This window comes from Seriola aureovittata, chromosome 22 (assembly GCF_021018895.1).
Source record: "Seriola aureovittata isolate HTS-2021-v1 ecotype China chromosome 22, ASM2101889v1, whole genome shotgun sequence".
Classification (NCBI taxonomy): Eukaryota; Metazoa; Chordata; class Actinopteri; order Carangiformes; family Carangidae; genus Seriola; species Seriola aureovittata.
The window spans coordinates 16813916-16833539 of NC_079385.1; the positions used below are offsets into that span (position 1 = coordinate 16813916).

At 41.2% G+C, this 19624-nt stretch overlaps 1 protein-coding gene across 6 annotated transcripts in view; it reads left to right on the forward strand.

Annotated features, from left to right (window-relative positions):
• syt1a (synaptotagmin Ia) overlaps positions 1-19624 on the forward strand; it is a 172147-nt gene that overhangs the window by 16333 nt on the left and 136190 nt on the right. The window lies entirely within an intron of this gene.

The window sequence follows — 19624 nt, forward strand, 5'->3', positions numbered from 1 at the left end:
TGTGATGGGTTTATCTTGGGCAGGGAGGAAAGAGGCAAGCTATTGATCTGGAAATGAGCTGTAATGCCATTTGAAAAGGAAACAAGACATCCCTCTCTGTCTGTGACTTTTCTCCTGCATGCTTTTGTTCCTGACTGTACCATGTGCTGATAAGCTATTATACAAGCTGACCAGTGATAATGAATTCCTGCTCATAGTCACAATCTTCTAGGCTTAGGAGTCTATACAGTGAGTAGATGCAATTGAAAAGCAACTTGAGCTCCATATGGTACCCAATATCTCTGCTATTGTTGTGATTGTGGGAACCCCCCTTGCTGTAAAGGAGGCTTATCACCTTCCACAGGTTAACTGATAGAGCACCAATTGGCTCCTGCACAGTGCAAATGCAATGGATGGCTCTCGGCAAACATGTCAAGCATATCCGTGGCGATTGTAGCGCGCCTTCGCTGACAAATAAGGCGTTGTTAAAAGACGGGTGGCCTGTCGCCTCTCGCCTGCTCCAGGATTACCTAATATCTCAGGAGTCGGGATCAGCCAATGCAGCGGGAGGGGAGAGGAGGGGAGAGGAGGGGAGGGGGGTCGGGGTTGCTCAGGTGTTGCTGCTTAGCCTAGCGCTTGGAATACATTAGCCAGGAAGCTCCCGTGTGTCAAACTGTTACCAGGTGACAGGGAGAGTGAAAGCGAGGCAGCACTCCATGCTTCCCCCACCCAAATCTAAATGACCCCTCAGCTCATTTCCCAAGGCAGAGCTTATGTTTACATACTCTCTGGGAGCTTCTGCAGATGCTCCATTTCATAAGCACTAACTGAATCAGACAAGCTGAGGCTGCGCCTGCACTGATGGATTCAGTGTGGACTGTTGGCTGGCAATAGCTTTTTGAAAAACACCTGGAGGGTATTTTTCATGTTCTGGTGTTTCAGGGAACCCAGACTGAATGTAATCATCAGCCAGGTGATTTTTTTTTAAATGTGTTTATCAGATTGGGTCATGATGAAGGTCTACAGATATTATGAATTCTTCCTTTTGGCTGTAAAAGCTCAACACATTATCTCCTGATGTTGTTTACACCAAGCTGGAGAGGGCGGGGGCAGATGTTGACTCACAAACTAATCAAGTGGCAACTCAACTGTCGCCAGAGGTGTCGTCATGTTTTATCAGGCTTGTTAAAGAGCTATTAATGAAAAGTACAGGCCCAAAGTCACGGGCCTGATGTCCGAGCACTTCTAACCTTTTGTGCGGGCTGAGTTATCTTGAGTGAACTTTTCACAAAGCCAAAGGCCTCCGGATAAAAGGGCATCTGCCAGGATTACTTTGCATTTAGCTGAAGCTTCTCACTTACGATCAGTTTATTTGAAGATGGAGGGAAGTGAAGGGATAGGAAGTGCAGGTGGGACAGTGAAGAGAATAAGGTGGGTGTTTGTTTTTGCTCTGGATAGTGAACAAAATAGTGGATATAAATAGTATCTATGATCTATGATTTGACCTTGTGTGTCCATTTGGTAGTGGGTGCCTGTGAGGAGGGATGTGCACAGATCAGTGACACTGTAGAGATTCAGGACTGGTTGTCCTGCTCATCCTTCTATCATCATCATTGGTTGAATAGATAAATACAATGGATAATGGTTGCTGATGGATTACAGGAGCAACATTTTTAAGCAGCTCAGTTGCTGTATAATATTTAGGTCATTTGCTGTTGATTATTGATTGAGTATTGATTACAGTCCAGTACCACCATCACTTTGCCACAGCTGCAGTAGGTCAAATACAGTGATAGAAGACTGTAAATAAATAAAAGACTGGCTCTAACTTACAGTATCAAGCTGATGTAGTGTGCATGATGAGAATGAGCAAAGAATTACAGTCGATCACCGATTAATCAATCGTTAAAATTTTAAAATGCATATGTTCAGCAGCAGGAAGAGAAGCAATTGTCTCTATAAACAATAACACAAAAAGTTAATATGTGTCACTCCTCAAGTGTACTCCATTAAGTATGAAATCCAGTTAAATAAACTTGCACAGTGTTTTGATTCCTCCAAATAAACACAACTGCACAGTTGTCTATTTATTGTGTTTGTTTTCTTCATGGAAATGAAATATTGAACACCGCCTGTTAGCAGACCAGCATGGCATCACTGAGTGAGACCATTTTCTACAATGTTTTTTAGCAAATTAATCGTGCCCTCAGTGCATATACGTTGGATATGGACCTTTTTTTTCTCATGCTTTCAGCTTGTATGTAGATCTGCTTGTATGCGATCTTTTACATTGAAGGACATGGTTTAAAACGTGAATGCTGAGCCATTAGTTTGTTCACATAGATTAAATTTCAGGGTCAAACCCAGTGAGATTGTTGTGACTATTCCAATCTCAGACTCATCGATCTAACACAAATAAACATAAAAAGAAAACAAAATAATTCACCTGAATTGATTTTCCTAACAATGAAAGCATATCATTTTCATCTTGGACACATATTGATTATTTCTGGCCAAAATTTTCTTAACTGCTTCATGAGGAAACCACTTGCTTTTCAGCTCTCAACCACACATCAGGGAGAATTTTTTATTTTCTGAAGTTGGACACTGGAGAATTGCAAACCCAAACAAGCAACATTTAAATCACTACGTTCGAGTAGCACTGTGGTCCAAATTTAAGTCTAAAATGGCTTTTGAGTTATCAGAAAGTTGTTTTGCAAAGACCACACAAAATTCTGTCATATGTAAAGTAATGATGCACTAATTGGAGAAGGTCCTCCTCATAGTTTTTGTTGCTTGGCTAACTGGTTTCAGCGTTGTCTTAAAGGCCAGACTCTGATAGGCTAATTAGCTTGGTCTAAGTCCTGATTTGAATCTGGGTGTTTGACAGGGTGTATAGAACTCAGGACTGCTTGATCTCCGTAGACCCACCGAGATAAGACTCAGATTACATGATCAATCCGCACACACGCTTTCACAAATACACACACAGATACTCGTACACATCCTATTGACAGGGCTGAACAGAAAGTAGGTAGTATTATAGTATTTTGCTTCATGAGGGCGGGCAGAAAAAACTCTAATACTGTGCGACAAGCTGTACAATCATAATTTCAGTGATTTTCATATAAATAATTATGTTTGCTAAAAAAGGGCCATTAGCATTCGCACTGACAGTAACCAGAGATAAACCACCTTAGTTCCCAGCGAACTCCATCCTGCACCTTATTTGACAATTTAACGTCACATGGTGTAAAGTGGCTGATTGTAACAGCATGAGTGGGTCCCTTCCTCACAATACAACAAAGCTTAAAGGGTGTTTTCATTTGTGCAGAAGAACCAAAGCATTGTTCGGTTCGCGATAAAAGCCCATTCTTCCAGCTGCATGCGACTGCATTTAAATTCCTATTTATCAGCTGCAATACGGTCAAAACAATTGGCGTTAAATTGCAGTCAGTCGGAAAGGATCAACGGCACCGCTTGAACAATGTGTAATGAAGCCAGGAAAAAAAAAACAAGTCTGTGATGGATACGTCTGCCTTGGTTTGCAAATTCAACAGCAGCAAGTGAAGTGAATTCATGATACAATGCCTTCTTTCAGGTTTCTTTCAGGTTTCTTCTTAAGGAAAATCTTTAAAGAAATAACACAACAGCATGTCGCTCATTTTGAAAATCCATGTACAAAGTGTATTCAAGGAGGTTTTTATTTCATGGCTTCAGAGATTTTCATTTACAGAAGTTATCTTAGGTGTACATGTATATAACCATGGTAGCGGACGGGAGGTGTTTCATTGTCATAGGTAAGAATGAGAAAATTATTTTATGGCAAAACTTCCTCCCAGTCTGAGAGCTGTAATTTTAAAATCCCCTTTAGGAGGAAATTGCTTTTGCCCTCCTACAATTTTTTAATATCCTGAATCATACTTAGCTCTGGTGAAATGCATCAGCTACCCGTAGCATTTCTCCTGCCGCTGCCCGAAGGTGCTTTGTGGGGAAGTTATTAGAGATTAATACCATCTGGGTGTGTGGTACAGCTGAGGGACACACGCCTTGCCCTGTGTGCTCCATGTCTGTCCTCCTGGCCCCCCCCTGCCCACCCTCGCCCACCCTCGCCTGTACATAGTGGGTGAAACATCCCCTTTGCCAAATGAAAGAGTAGATTAATTATTACTGAAGGGCACGTGGCATAAAAAAGATGCCCTGGAGGATATTTTAAATGTTTCATGAATGTAATAAAGCATTTAAAAAAAAAAATAAAAACATCGTTCTCTTTCCAAAGACAAACGGGGGCATCCCATGATGCACCTGTTGATATCAAGCCACCTTACTTCAAAGGTTATGTTACTAATAACCTAATAAACTGCGGTTCTTTGTGTAATTATCTTTTCTTTTTGGCTAACATTGTCTGAAATGATTAGAATAGAGGTGCTCCACTATGCTCCCCTGTTGATTCAGCCACTCTGTATTGACAGTTTCAGTGTCAGCATGGAGATGAGCCCAGAATTCAAATGACTAGTGTCCATTTTTCTCCCATTCATGAGTTTAGGGGGAAACAGCTGCCATTTTTTGGGGGGGGTATTATGATGAATACACAGGAAATGTAGATCAAGTATCACAAAGGCAAATGCATCAATTTTGAACAAAATTGCACATTTCATCATGCTGAGTCTTATCTAAGGCAGCAAAGGATAATTGTGGTTTTTATTTTTTACAGATTGTATAAACTCACAGTTCTCCAGAGCTGCTGTCGGTGTCCCCAGCATGACAAGGGGAAAGCGGAACAAACTATGTCCAACTAAGTTGCCTACTCGCTCTGCTACAGTTCACTTGCTGCTTCGGGGCGCCCTTGGAGGATGCATGAGTCATAAAGCAACACGACACCCAGCAGTGTGTGCAAGATACAGTGGCATGATGGGATAAAAAAAAAAGCAATTAAAATCATTGTCACCCTGCACCACCCTGCCCATGACACAAATGACCTTGGTGGATTTAAAATGTGTCACAATAATTTCAACATGTGCTGGGAAGCATGAGTGGTTGTCCAGATATGCAACTTATTGCTTCTTTCTTTTCTCATCCCCCTGTCAGCTGAGTGCATTATTCGACTCATAGAGAGCATCTCGCTCAAGTGAGTCACATTGCTGGATTGTTTTGCTACCAATCAAGGTCATTGCACGCTCATTAAATTCACTGTGGATGGATTAAACAGAATAAATGCACAGGCACATAATCAGCATTCCAGCCTTAATATTTTCAAGTGACCCTACTGTGAAGATGATTTCATTCTTTTCTCTAATACAGCAAAGCAAGAGGGTTCATTAGCTGTTTGAACCAGTAAGTCCCTGATTCCCAGTTACACAGGAACCCCCCTCCCCGCCACAGTGTGTCTGAGCCGTGCTGTAGAGAAGAGATTGGGAGGGAAGATAAGATAAAGGCATTGCTCCATTTCACCCCACCTTTTCTCGTCTCTGGCCCCGACGATTCTCCGCTACTGTTAGTGGAACAGCATGAGTGCCCCTCCGCTGCCAACCGCTGAGATTCGCCTGTGATACAAACATCCTTGTATGTCGCCATGGCAACCAAGTCTCCTGTCTGCTGTAGGTTGTCATGCCAGCCAGCCAGCCGCCTCCCCATGCTCTTCCTCACCCATTAGCGCTGTACTGTAGCTGACACGTGCGAGCGCTGTACACCTCTCTGCGTAAACCGTCTAGTTTATCTTCATAAGCCGCTCTCATTACTTCGCGTTGCCGTCCCTGCTCCTTGTTGAGGTGATCCCCCTTTTTTTAACAGCTGCTCAGAAAGTTGCATACTATTACACCCTCCGCTACAGGAATGTTTTCACTTGAGAAAACTGCCAACCAGCACAGCCAGAGTCAGTTGCTGGAATAATAGCACCACCAGCAAAAGAAAGATATAACAGCAAGTGGCCTCAATTTTCACTCCTCTTGTTTACTGTGCCATCTATCAACGCCGTCATCCCTGAAAAAATGGAGCGGTTTGACATGTTTGGGACTCCCATGAAGGATGATGCAAATGTGGAGGCATATAGCTCCATGCTGTGTGGAGTTCATCCTCAGAGCCAAGCTACTTGGGGGGGCAGACAGAGGCCTTTCTTCCAAAACATGTCCACCCAGTCGGACGAAAAAACACTCATTACCACAGCACCATGGGGCCAACCCAGCCCACTTGGGGATAATAACTAGGCATCTGCTTAAATTTGATATAATGCTGGCGTACTGGGTAGTCTGGGGTCTGCGATAGTGGCAGAAATTATTGTGCTCTCTTAAGCTGTTTGACTCTTGCACTTTGCTGCTTAAGCTGAAGCATTTTGAAGCAATCCCACTCTGTTATTCACACCAGAGGGTTTAATGGGATCTTTACAATGTCGCCTCAGGGTATGCTTTACCATATTTTGTGAGGATGATTACCTTTATTTACAGCTCTGTAGAGAATCCAGACCTAAAACTATCACAATAATGAGTGACTTTCCCCCCCCCTTCTGCTTGATAGGATGAGCTTGAGGCTTGAGGAGCCATTTTGCTGCTGGTGAAATTTCAGAGATTACATTTGCTGTTCCTTATCTCCCAAATTAACTCATTACCTTGACATCCTGCTTTGCCTCCCTGGGAACAGATTGGCCTTGAATTTATAATGAAACATGGCGGTCCCCTCATGTCCCATATGCACGGCACGGGATTCAGTGCAAGCCTTTAACCCTCAGCCCTGCTCTTGCCATTGATTTTGACTCCATGGCCAGATGAATAACCTTGAGGAGGAGTGCTGTTGAAAAAATGAGAAAGAAAGGAAGATGAGAGCTGGGGGCAGAAATAGAACACTTCCTATGTCTGGCTCCTCTGAAATGAAATTCTATCAACCAGGCAGCATGATTTATTTTTTTTGTTTGTTTCTTAGCTTGATGGCAAAATCTTCAAAGCTGTCCAAAAGAATAGGCCTGGTGCCAAACAATTGATGAATTGTCAGATTGTGTATTTGTTGGCGCCGTGTGCAGCAGATAAGTGGAAGGAGTGTGTCAAGGTAATATACAATGCTGTTGTCTCCTGGACATACTTGCTACAATAGAGTCCTGGAGGTCGAGCTGTCCAACAGTATTGTGGTCCTTTTATCTGCTGTGGTATCTCAAAATGGCTTGGGAGATATAATGTACAAAACACTTCCCATAAAGTCGGCCATGGTTACTCTCTAAATTGGGTTCAATCAGACCAACTAGGCAAAACATTTCAGCCCTGTCAATCACGTCCTTTCCTTGAAGCTTACACTAATTGCATATGCAAATTGCCTAAGATTATGAGTTTGCACCCGCTGTAGGGTTTGGTGATTGCGAACAGCGATAATGATGGATTTCCTCACATTCATTTCTTAAATGTTGTTAATGAAGAGGCAGCCACTTACAAATATGGATTATGCATGCATTGTGCATTGCAAAACAAACTCTGTAAAGCTGCCGCCATTAACGACAAGTATTCCAATTAAAAGTGGAATCAGTGGAGGTTTTTTTTTTTTTTTTTTTTCTCGCAGGCCAGATGTGGGGTAGATGACACACAAGTACCCTGGATGAATATTATTCAACCTAAATGCTGCCGCAAATCGGATAGATGGAATGAAGCCTGTTCACATCAACATCTGTTGATTATCTCAAGTGATTTGCACAACAAATCACATTTCATTCACGTGTATTGCATAAGATTAGCAGCAGATCTAGTTACCACAAAGGGTAAGTGATACTACGTGATTTTCTCTGTGATTCAGGTGAACTGAGCCGGTAAAAAACTTCTCAACTCTTTGCTTTTTGCTCTTGGACAACTTCTGCCACCATGATGTGTTTGGATTTTTCACAGCTTGGTGTCCAGTCCTCTTGTTTTGGAGGACAAAGAGTGGCACTAACTGTTGAAGCTGGTGTAAACCTTTTAGGTTATGCTAAATGGATTGACAGGTATACTGAGAGGGGCGGTGTTATGATGAGTTCTGCAAAATCTTCTCCTGGAGGCAACTAATCAACCAATCATTTGATATTTTACCACCAACACAAACAATTGCTCATTGAGCCAGCAACAACATTCACACCACAGTTCAAAATCAATGAAACGCTGTTTGTTTTCCCCCACATTTATGCAAGTTGTAGTAACACTACACATCACCAAAGGGAGACTACCCACGGTTTATTTGATCACAGATGATGGTAAATGGACAGACTGTTTCTCGTATCCTCAACCACTCAAAGCGCTTTACACTAGAAGCAACATTCACCCATTCACTTACACAATTGTACAGTATACACACACACACACACATATTCACACAGACCGATTACACAATTGGGGGCGCTTTGGGGTTCAGTATCTAGCTCAAGGACACTTTTACATGTGGACTCAAGGAGCTGGGGATCGAACCACCGACCTTTCGATTAGTTGATGATGTTCCCTTTTTTTGTTGCACTCTATGCCAGATCAAGCTATAGCGTAATCAATAGTATATCTGTAATTTTTTAAGGCATATCATTTGCAGTTTGAACAGTAAATTAGACTTTCATTTACAACCTGCATTTGTTCGCAACATTTTTGTGTAATTTCTAAGGGGGGTGTGTCGTCACTGGAGACAAACTGCAAAATCCCACCTCGGCTCTTCACCTAACCTATTCAGTCGCAGTAGAAAGACCAACTTCAATGTCAGAGTGTTACACTGGCACACACAAACATCCTTGCTGCGCTCAGCCCTGTGGCACCTGTGGACCTGCTCACAAATTATGAGAAGCTTCAATCAATAACTGGAGCCCAACTTCCCACTCTGGCTGACCAACCCTGCTAAGAGTCCCCGTGGGGCTCAAGCACCAGACAAGTATCTCTGCACCGGCTGTGGACCTGTTACTTCCACATGTCCTTGTTTTTAAATTGATGGAAAACTTTCATAGAACCATAAACACAACATCTTCTGTCGTGGTGAGATGTGAGCTGCTGGCGTCATTACGGTCAACCAGGGGACAGTGTGCAACACAGACTCAGGAGGAGCTGGTGCAATGAGGGATCACAGCCACTAGATATTGCTGCCACCTGAAATCTGAAACATTTCTCAATTTGTTTTTAAAGAAAGAAAAAGTTGATGTGTAGATTATCAGTGCTAATTACACATCCAACAATTTAGTTTTTGAGTAACATGCGGAGCGTCCAAAAAAAAGCATCAGTGTTAACACAATAATTTCTGAAGACCTGTTCCCCTCTTTTAATTGGCCTCAGTTCCACATTGGTGCACATGGATTTCAATTTTGCCAACACAATTTGCATTATAATTTAAAAAAGCAAAATCAAGATACTGTACTTAGATCGGCAATTCACCCCTGACCAGTCAACCAGTGAAAAATTAATTAGAAAGAATCTTATTTTGGGAGGTTTAACATCCCGGAAATGTTTTCTGTCAGGCCGTTGCTTGCTGTTTGGCTTAATTGTCTGCATCTTCACAGTAGCTTTATGTTTGCAGCTTATATGTGACTGTGAAGCTGTTTGCTCTGCTCCCAGGAAAATACATCCTCTGTGGACAGAAACACCTTCTTTATTGCATCCTCACTGCAAATCACCAGTCGTGTATCTCAGAGGTGTGTCAGTAAATGATATTGTCCCTCTGTGTTGTCTTGCTGTCTGTCTCTGTGTACAGTAAACACAGTCAGTGACTCACGACTCCATCTCAAGCTTTGGGGTCATTACATACTAACAGTTCTCTCTGTTTACCCTCTGTCTTCCTCCTACCTCCTCTTTGTTACCTCTTCTTCTCTTTCTCCGTTCATCAGTCTCTCTCTCTGGGTTGTAATCCATTCACTGGATGCATACGTGAAGAGATTGGGTGGAAAACACATAGCCACAGGGCAGTGCCTGCTTCATTTAGTTTGCAGGATGTGCTCCAAATGAATGTGTTTACAACAGGAAAAGAATGAAGAGCACCATCCCTTTTCCCCAGAGTACAATTTCATTCATTTCATGTCTTTTTAAAATTGTCCCACAAGGGCTAAATTATTGTGTTATGCATCGACAGGTTTCACCAACCTTACTTTGATTTTATTGGACATGCTTGTGAGCTCGACATTGTGCCTCGGAGGCATCATTGCAGACTCCTTTGAGTGACTGCAACACAGGCCAGACATATGTAAACAAAAGAGACATAATATTTATTGAATGTGACCCAGATTCTTTAACAGAATTCGGATCATCAGCGGGTCTGCACAATTGCTGAAGAGCCGGTGAAACACGGGTTTCAAATCCTTCACATTAACCAAATACTTAAGCCCAGTTCCTCCTGTAATCGTATTTAAAAATGGATTTGGTGTTGCTCTCAGGCTTAAAGGGGCAGTGGCTCCTGTAATCTGATACAGCCAGTGAACTAGTCTTTTAAATGTTGAATCAATATGTAGCTAAATACGCCGCGTCTTGGGTCTTGGTGCTGTGCCAGCGTGGGGATCAGAATGACTCCTTGCCTGTTGATAAAAATAACCTGATGCTCAGTTGCTCCATGTGTAGCTGTGTTTTGTTCTATTTCAGCCTTGCAGGAAGTGCACTACTTTCTCACTTGCTTTGAAGCCGATCTCCGCAGGCTTGGAGATGCCGTCTGTCACTGAGAGGAGGTGTGTTTGTGTAGCAAATATGTGGTTTGTTGTTTGTTGATGACGTGGTGGGATGATATTAATAGGGATAACCAGCCTCGCTTCGAAATGATAATTCGGGATTGACTCAAGTGTTTGGATCATATTGCCTCTATATGATATATGCATACAGATGGATCACAAATAAATGAAAATACCCAATGAGTAACAAAGTGAAATCAAATGTTTCTCATAATGGAAGGTTTTCTAATCTGTGCTCGCCACAAGAGGACAGTGTTTGCTGTTAACTACAGTAGAGCTGAAATGATTATTATTCAATACCCAGTAGATTAATCAATCCTGATGCTGTAAATTCATCAGCATTTTCTGACAAACTTGTACAGATCTAAAATCTACAATGTGTGTAATATTGGTTTAAATCCATAGGTTCCAGCTGAAACGAGACTAGATCAAATCCTGGTATTTGGCTGGACTGCGTTGTAGGTTATTTGCATTCTGCTTATTGTCAAGCGGTTTCAGCCCTTTATTGTTTGCCTCTCTCCTACACACTGTGCTCTCAGATACAGTATTTTGATACAGCCAAATTCCCAATGAAGCTGTTCTCATTTACATGTTTTTCTGTTTCTGTTGTCAGACAACAGAACAAGTATTAAATGGTGACAAAAACACGGCCCATGAAGACAACATGTTAACCAGCAGTCACTGCTCTGCGGCTAAAATCCAGATATTACTTGTGCCTGCAGAAGAAAATCCTGTTATCGCACTGTTGGGGTAATACTGGTGACTGTCTTCCACAGAAAGTAGCTAAGATGTGATAAATGTGATGAATGTGATAGGGATAAATGTACTAACCAATAGTGTAACCTTATCCCTCTGTCATGCGGCTTTTTGTTGACCAATGGTGTAACATAATCACTCAGTCAGTCAATCAGTGATTCACATTAATAGGGCTGTCCCCTCTGTTGTGGACCAGCCAAAAATTAGGTGTATTTCCTTCAAAATAGGTACAAAAAAAACAAACAAACAAACAAACATACACGCTGTGAGTGGCTCAAGAGATGTTTGTACCCTATAGCAAACAAGACACAGATCCTCTTTCATGTTCCCTCAGTGCAAGTCACTAAATGTCTGAATAACCACAGTGGTAGGAGCAGAGTCAGATTCAGCACCACAGTCTCCTCCCTCATCCAGAGCAGCAGTCAAGGCCGAGCCTTACGCAGCCGCCGACTTCACAGAAACGTTCTCATTAAATTGTGTAATGAGTTGAGTGAATGGATGTAGTGAGTCCCAGACCCCTCTATCCCCAAGGTGGCTCCTTCTGTCCCGCCATCAGTCAGGGAGTCACTGTGTCAGATGTTTTATTCAACACAGCTGCGTGTATTTTTGGCACCTGGCTGCTTCATCAGAAAGGTAGGAGGAGGGGGTTGAGTGCGTCGTGGGCCGCCAGAATGGGGTCACGATTGCTTCATGTTCTCAAACCTGCCGGACCACCACAGGCTAACATCAAACAACCAGAACACCTGTTTTCAGACAGCGTTCCTCATTCAGCCTCAGCTCAGATGAAAGGACGAGAAAGTTTTAGACCGAGGGGGAAATTGCAACAAGATCAAAGACATGGCGTTGTTTAAATGGCGGAACCGAATGGTTTTCAATTGATGAATGTTTTTGGGTCTCTGTGTGATGCTAAGTTTATTTCAAAGTAGTCCATCTTGGTTTGTGATGTTGGGGACTTGTGGCGCTCATGTGACATCAAAAGCACATTATAGTCATGATTAGTGTTGTAACTAAAACAAAACACTGCAATATTATAAGGCTGCATTATGCTCGATGACTGGATGTTGCATAGACTGACTAATCTTTTTAATGGCTCTCTGATGATGCAAAGTCTCAGTTTTAGTGTGAGTTATCCTTTATTGAACAAATAAATTTTAATTTCAACTTTATTCTCAATTTAAAGATTGAGGCGTCTGTATGAAAAACCTGCAACCGTTCTTCTAATATCATCAACAGCTCAACAGAGCCTGATTTACACCAGAAAATTATATATCATTATATCATGATATCATTTTATCATGAACAGACATTAGCAGACAGTAGCTGATAGTTTGAGTCAGAAGAGTAGACACACTTGATACTGATTCTCTTTTCAATAGCCTTCATATTATGTGCTGAGACTGCTGGGTAACAGTTTAACAGCTAATATTTTCACCAAATCAAATGCTTGATGTACGAACTCATATCATCAAGGTCCCTTTGTGTGCTTTTGCATCTTTTTGATCTTGTAGGCACAAGAGAAAAGGTAAAGTTTCATGTATTTCATTCTTTTAAGTAACATCATAGTGAAACAAAACTAATACACTGTTCCCTTCCCTTCATTACAGTTTTACAAGTTTAGAGCCGAAAGGGGAATTAAGCGCATTAACACACACTAGCGTAGCATTGCATCGTTAATCCTGGACTTACTATTATAAAAGTCCTGCTTTTCTCAAGAGTTGATGAGTATTGATGCTGAGCAGAGGCCCACCATCATGAGAGGCAAACCAGGCTAAATTTTGTGGCCCCAAGGGGTACAGGGGCCCCCTATGAGCCCTGATATTGGCACGTTTTGCAATGACAATTATAATCCCCCTTAAACCTCCCATAAAGACACTATACAGTGCATTGGTGTTGCCCCAAAACCACCCTAAGGGTTAGGGTTATATGGCCCTTAAAAGTAAATGTTTTGTTGTGATTCTTTTTGCTTTTTTCACTTGGATTTTTATGCTTGATTTCCTTAAACTTTCTTGATACGCACATGAAAAAGTTGATTCTCAAACAACGCTCAGGCCCGAGTATAAATCTCAATTATAAAGTCAGAATAATATAGTAGTTGTGACCATGCTGATCATTTTTAGAATAATTATAATGAATTCAAAATATTTTTCAGTCTTTTGACTCCCTTCCATAGAGATCCGGTCTCAAAGCTCCATAGCCCAACGTTGAATTCTAAAGCCATAGAAATGTCAAAATTTCCATGTTGTCACAGAAAGACAGACAGATATTGGATGAATTTCAGGGGTATGTGTTTGAAGTGTATCCCCCCAGAGAAAAATGGCCCTCACACTGTCTTTCATTTCCTTTTTTTTCACTGTGTGAAGATATCAGCAGAGTGAAGAAAAGCCACTGAACCAAAGACAATATACATGTTTGATTACCACACCACGAGTGTATATCTCCAGCCTGCACTCATCACAGAAAAATGAAGCGACTGCTAAATTTTGCATTGTATCCTCCCGAATGAAAAATAAATGGAAAAACAAACACAAATAATTGAGCTTGTGTGCACAGAAGTGTGTGTGTACTTCCTGTGTTTCCACATTATCAGTATCCATGCGCCTCCCCACGCTTAACCATAAATAAATGGTTGCTAAGGGCATGCTTTCAGAGGGTATTTAGGAAGCCAGTACATGTAGATTAATGTGACTTGCTCCAACCACAAAGGATGAATTACACCTTTCAATAAAATGACGCCCTGCTGTTTGAAAATTAATTAAATTTCCAAAGCAGAATGCACTGAAGAGACCAAAGAGAGGACTGATCAGTAAAAACACCTTTTGTTCCTTTTCAATGAATTGTGGTGGAGTATTTCCATAACATGTCCGCAGATAAAACTCGTGACATCTCAGAAAAACAGAAGATCAGGAGCCTTGCTGAACCGATGATGAGCTCTTTGGGGAGCGTCGGTGGATTTGAAAATTGAGCAAAGACAACACACCGTGAAATGCCGTCACATCAGGCAACCACTCTGCAGTGGCCAAAACATAAAGTGTCCCGTCTTCCTTTAATTCACCATAAAATGATTTTCCTCCCCCCTCGTTTTAGAGTCTCCACTGAGGTTAGCAGCTAAGGCTCGGCACATATTCATTAGGCATAAATACAAAATCAGAGCGATTCTCTGGCATCAGCCACCTTTCGCCCTGTCAATTTGAATGCATGGCATATCTGTAATTCATTCAGCTGCAATAATGGGATTGCACCACTGTTGTAATGGCAACCTTCAATAACTGCAACTGCAATAATGGACTGGGCCCCTTTTATCCTCAGCATGCCCTGCGCCTACATCATTGGTAATGATTTCTCCATCATCAAAGTGTGGAAATACTGTATCTAGGCTGTGCAGTATTCACTTCACATTCATTAAGTCCACCTTTAACCAACTGAAAGTCCTCTTTGTGTTCTTGCGTCACATTTTTCGGAAGATTAGAAAGGGTGTGTTGTGTGAGATGCATCTAGATAGAGCTGAGCATGATGCAAGGCTGTAATTTATTGCTCCTTAGCATCCAGCACATGTCATTATATTTAATAAGGGTCTATCAGCCGATGCTGATTTATTGGCATGGCTCAAGTATTTTGTGCGCTCACTTCTCCTCAATGTGCCTTGTCTATTTCCCACTCAACAATTTTTGTTTTTTTCCCAAACATTATGGTGGCATTTTCTTAGTTTCCGATTCATATTTTGTAACTGTCTTCTTCCTTGTGTTGGAATATTCCAGTTTCATAAGATATGTAGTTCCTCGAACATTTTCAAAGCATAGCATGGTTATGCTAACATATTAGGGAAATTAACATACTAGTGAATTGACACGAAATACGTGGCAGTATACCAGTGTATATATACAGTAAAAAGTAACAAAGAATTTAATTATAGAAATGCCAACGTTGCTATTCAGTTTGTCCATCCGACTTTTGATAAGAGTATTTCTCAACTCTAAAATGTTTGGCTTTAAAAACCAAATGTTAGGGATCCTTGTCAAAAATGTTTGTTCATTTCATGCGTTTATGTTTAAAAAAAATGACTACTGATTGATATTATTTTTAAATTTAGAAAATTGTCAAATATCAGTATCGACCTCAAAAATATGGTTTTAGCGGAATCAAGGCTTGGCCTGATATTCGGCCGTGATAATATCGTACATGGTGGTATCAAGATATTAAATTTTGGATATTTCAATAAAATGTAAGACAAATCTACTCCTAATGCTAGGACCATACCTGTGTATTTATTAGTTCAGTACACAAGCTATTTCACCTCTCAACTATAGTCATGCTGGATGAATCACTGATAAATATGTTTTTAAATAAGGTCTTTCTAAATGAATCATTTTGGGCATTGTCTTCATTTGCCACAACCACCTTTAAACTTACATTCAGTCAGCTGTTACTCACACTTTGATAATCACAAGATATAAACTCAATCATATATAAACTTCAAGCCTACTAATCTGTTCCAGAGTGAAGTCATTACACTCATCAGTGCTTTTGTAATCCTTGAGAGATTCTCCAGAAAAAGGTAGACGAGACGTCCAGTATGTATCAGAAAAAAGACAAATTTGGCAGGTTGTTGACAGACTCGCTAAAGTGGGACAGCAGCTCACAAGGGAGCGAGTGATTTTTGTCATTCTTGTCTCACTGCACTTCCTCCTCCCTGAATAGAGGAAGAACCTTGGCTCTGGGAATTTGGACCCAACAAAATAGTGACACACAAAAACCCAAAATGACACCATGAAAACTGTAGCCGGGAGAGTGGCAGCGATGACTTAAAAATCATAAACATAAAAATCAGTAATGCGTATGATCTTCTAGCATCAAAATATTCAATAAACATCTAATAATACGATCAAATATCAATATTTTAATGGGGCCAGTAATGACTGCAGAGAGATGCTTTTGATTTGTTAGCTTGTCAGCACCATTACGCCTCGGTTGTCAGAGAAATGGAGGTGCTGCCAAAAGGGGCAAAGGGAAGGAATGGAAGATAGAGTGTTCATGAGCAGCCAGTGATGAATTACATGGCAGAGGGTTTGATTAGCTTTTTATCTGCTCACGGGACTCATGGGGATGAACGGAGATTGATGGGCTGCAGAGAGCTGACATGGTGTTGTTTATTTGGCTGGAGTGCAGTGTGCCACAGAAAAGATGAGCAGCAAAGGCTACCGTCTCAACACACACTTAGCAGCCCCTCTCCTCTCACTTGTTCTTTGAATTAGGAGTTATTTAAGGAGGCTTTTACACCAGAAAATGTCAACATAGCAGGCACAGTTCTCTTTTCTTTGAAATTAAATCTGTCTGTGAGTATCACCTTCTGCTCTATAAATGTGTCCTGAGATAATTCCAGTTTGCTGACCTGGAGAGGGCATGGGAGCGTCTTAGTGGTGTACACTTGTGATGTAATAATCCAAAATCGATGGGCGAGAACGATATTGATCTTCTGCATTTAGTCCCACCATGTACAAGTATTATCTTTGCTGCCATGGAGCAAAGCATTCAAACTATCCCATAGATTTTATTTAAGGTTCAAGGTCACCTTGAGGAATAGCATCTCCATAGGGAAAAAAAACTAGCTAATGTGGAATGAGATGACATCAGAAAACAGGTTAAATTATACATGTGGCATGCAGATATATACTGTAGGGAGAATAAGCATCTTGGAACACCTAAAGCTTCTTTACAGTGTGCCAGAAATACCTCAAAGATAATCACACATGAATAACAAGCTTAGAGAGAGAATCTTGGCTAAGAAGTCCCTTTGGAGTTTGAAACACAGTGTTGATTAATAATGAATAAATCTTATATTATTATTCTGATAGAAGTTAGAACTCTCTGGAATTTTAATCTTAGACACTGCCAGTGTTAAAGGATTTATATAAATGACTCCACCAAAAGTACATAAATATCATCTAATCAATATTGTGCCCTTGAAATCATATTTAATCATGTCATCAACATAAGTGATGTGGTTCACACAGACCAAAATGTTTGCAAAAAGGAATGAAACATGGGAAATACACATACATTTAATTAATTTGGTGGCATTTTAGAGTCACTGATCACTGACTCGACTCTCAGCCCACCTTAAGACAATATTTGAGGGATCACCTTCTTTTGATCACTGAAAATAAACTGTTTTACTTACTTTAAAGGAACTATTTGTAAGTTTTGCTGTTGCTATATAGCTAGCGTTAGCATTAACAGCTTTATACTTACCTTGTTCAACATCAAACTTCATTCCTTTACTCACCAAGAACTGTCTCCACAGGTGGAAAGCAACGCCAATTTTAACGCTAGTCTTTTCTTCTGCTGAAGTTAGCATGCTAACCAGCTGCAAACGGGCCGTCTCTTCACTTTCCATATGCGACTCACTGTAGCCTCCAATCTGCTCTGAAGATGTAGCGCTGCTCAGAGGGCAACCCCTGGTCTTGTAAATGCAACAATGGCAGAGCCTCTTTTAAAGCGCCAATCACCACCGCCTGCTCTAGGCAAGAAACCATGTTCGGCGGCAGAGAAAACTTTCAAATAGCCCCTTAAAGATTTGTTGTGAAAGACAACTCTTTCAGAAACTCCTCATTGTTTTGCAGTAGATAGTCGTCATGTTCCTTTAGAGATTTTTCTCTGATATAACAACAGTTTTCAAAAGATTCATTATACAACTTGCACACTCAAATCACTCTACTTGTTGAGAGTAAGTTGAACTGTAGTTTTTCCTTTTTCCTGTGTAATTCAACTAAATTCTGAGTGGACTGTCGCAGCAGGAGGAGGGGGGAGGTGTCTGCTGTAGGTGATGCCCAAATATTTGTACGTTTGTCGCCCTGTTTGTCTGACTCTAAAGAGCTAAAATCACAAAGGAGAACGAAACGGCGTGGTTTTGAATTTTAGCAATATGGCAGAACCACATTCCACCCTGTGTGTGTGTGTGTGTGTGTGTGTGTGTGTGTGTGTGTAGTCTGTCAACATCCATTTCCTTCACTTAGAGCTAATGCACTGTATTGAGCAACAAGCAGGCGTGCTCCAAACAGAAGCCAGAGCTAAATAACCATGCCTAATATAGCCTAGTATTTCCAAAATGGGAATCAGTGCATCCAGAGTGTCTGAAACTGTTGGGCTAATCGGCCTTGATGAAAGTCAGTGTGCAGACCGCATCTCTCCTTATAGATTTATGGGATGGGAAACCACAGGGCTCATATGCTGCTAAAGTGGATATGGATTGATACTATTTAAAAAGCCTAAAACACACACACACACACACACACAGGAGGAGGGAGTATTAACCTCTGATCACTTTAACAATGAACAAACATTTTAAATTAAGTTTACAGGAGATTTGTATGAATCTGATAATGTGCATCCGTCCTATTCTGCTTTTATGAAAACAGTGAAGTATTCATGACCAATACTCCTTCTGACACCTGATTTGGTGACCATGATTGTAATTCCTGCCCCAACCACCAATTCTTTTGCTTAGAGGCATATAAACTGTGCAAGTGGTTCACTTCAGCTATGTCAGCAGCAACAGCAGTGTCCTCCTCAGAATCTGTTGCCTATGGGTGCGATTAAGCAAATCTCTACACTGGCATTTATTGAAGCAGTGAATTTGGGCTGCTGCTGGTTCGTGGTCAGACCAGTCATGTTTATCGTGCCTTTATTGTGGGTTTCTCTCATGCTGACAAAGCCAGTGGCTTCTTCACATATGAGTTTCAGCCTTGTTGGAGTCCTGTGCCCGCCTGACTGATGGATGGTCGAACTGGTAATCATGCCGAAAAACCCGCTTCTGAATTGGATAAAAGGATTTCTGGGCTTATCTTACTTATTCAAAAATTTCCTCCAAGCTCACTGGGCTCTACAACTGGAGCCTATATGTTTTACATGAACTGCTGAAAGTCTATTTGGAAACATGGAATTGGCATTATCTAACTTCTTTCCCAAAGGACTCCTGGTTTGTCACATCCTCTGCATTTTCCAGCTGGTGCATTTACTTTTAGTCCCTTCAGAAAATGGCTCCCATCATGCATTCAGACTACTGTAGAGCAGTTGACAGTATTTACCTTCTTAGTCTAGCCAGCATCTGTGTGTGGTCAGCTGAAGTCAATGGCTAACATCTAAGCTACTGGATCTACTGCAGAGACAGACATCCTATCAACAAAAGTCTTCTTGAAACTCTTTCTTAACTTTACCCATCACTACCTTGTATTTATATGCAAATTAGATTTTTAGTTAAGTGTCAGTCTT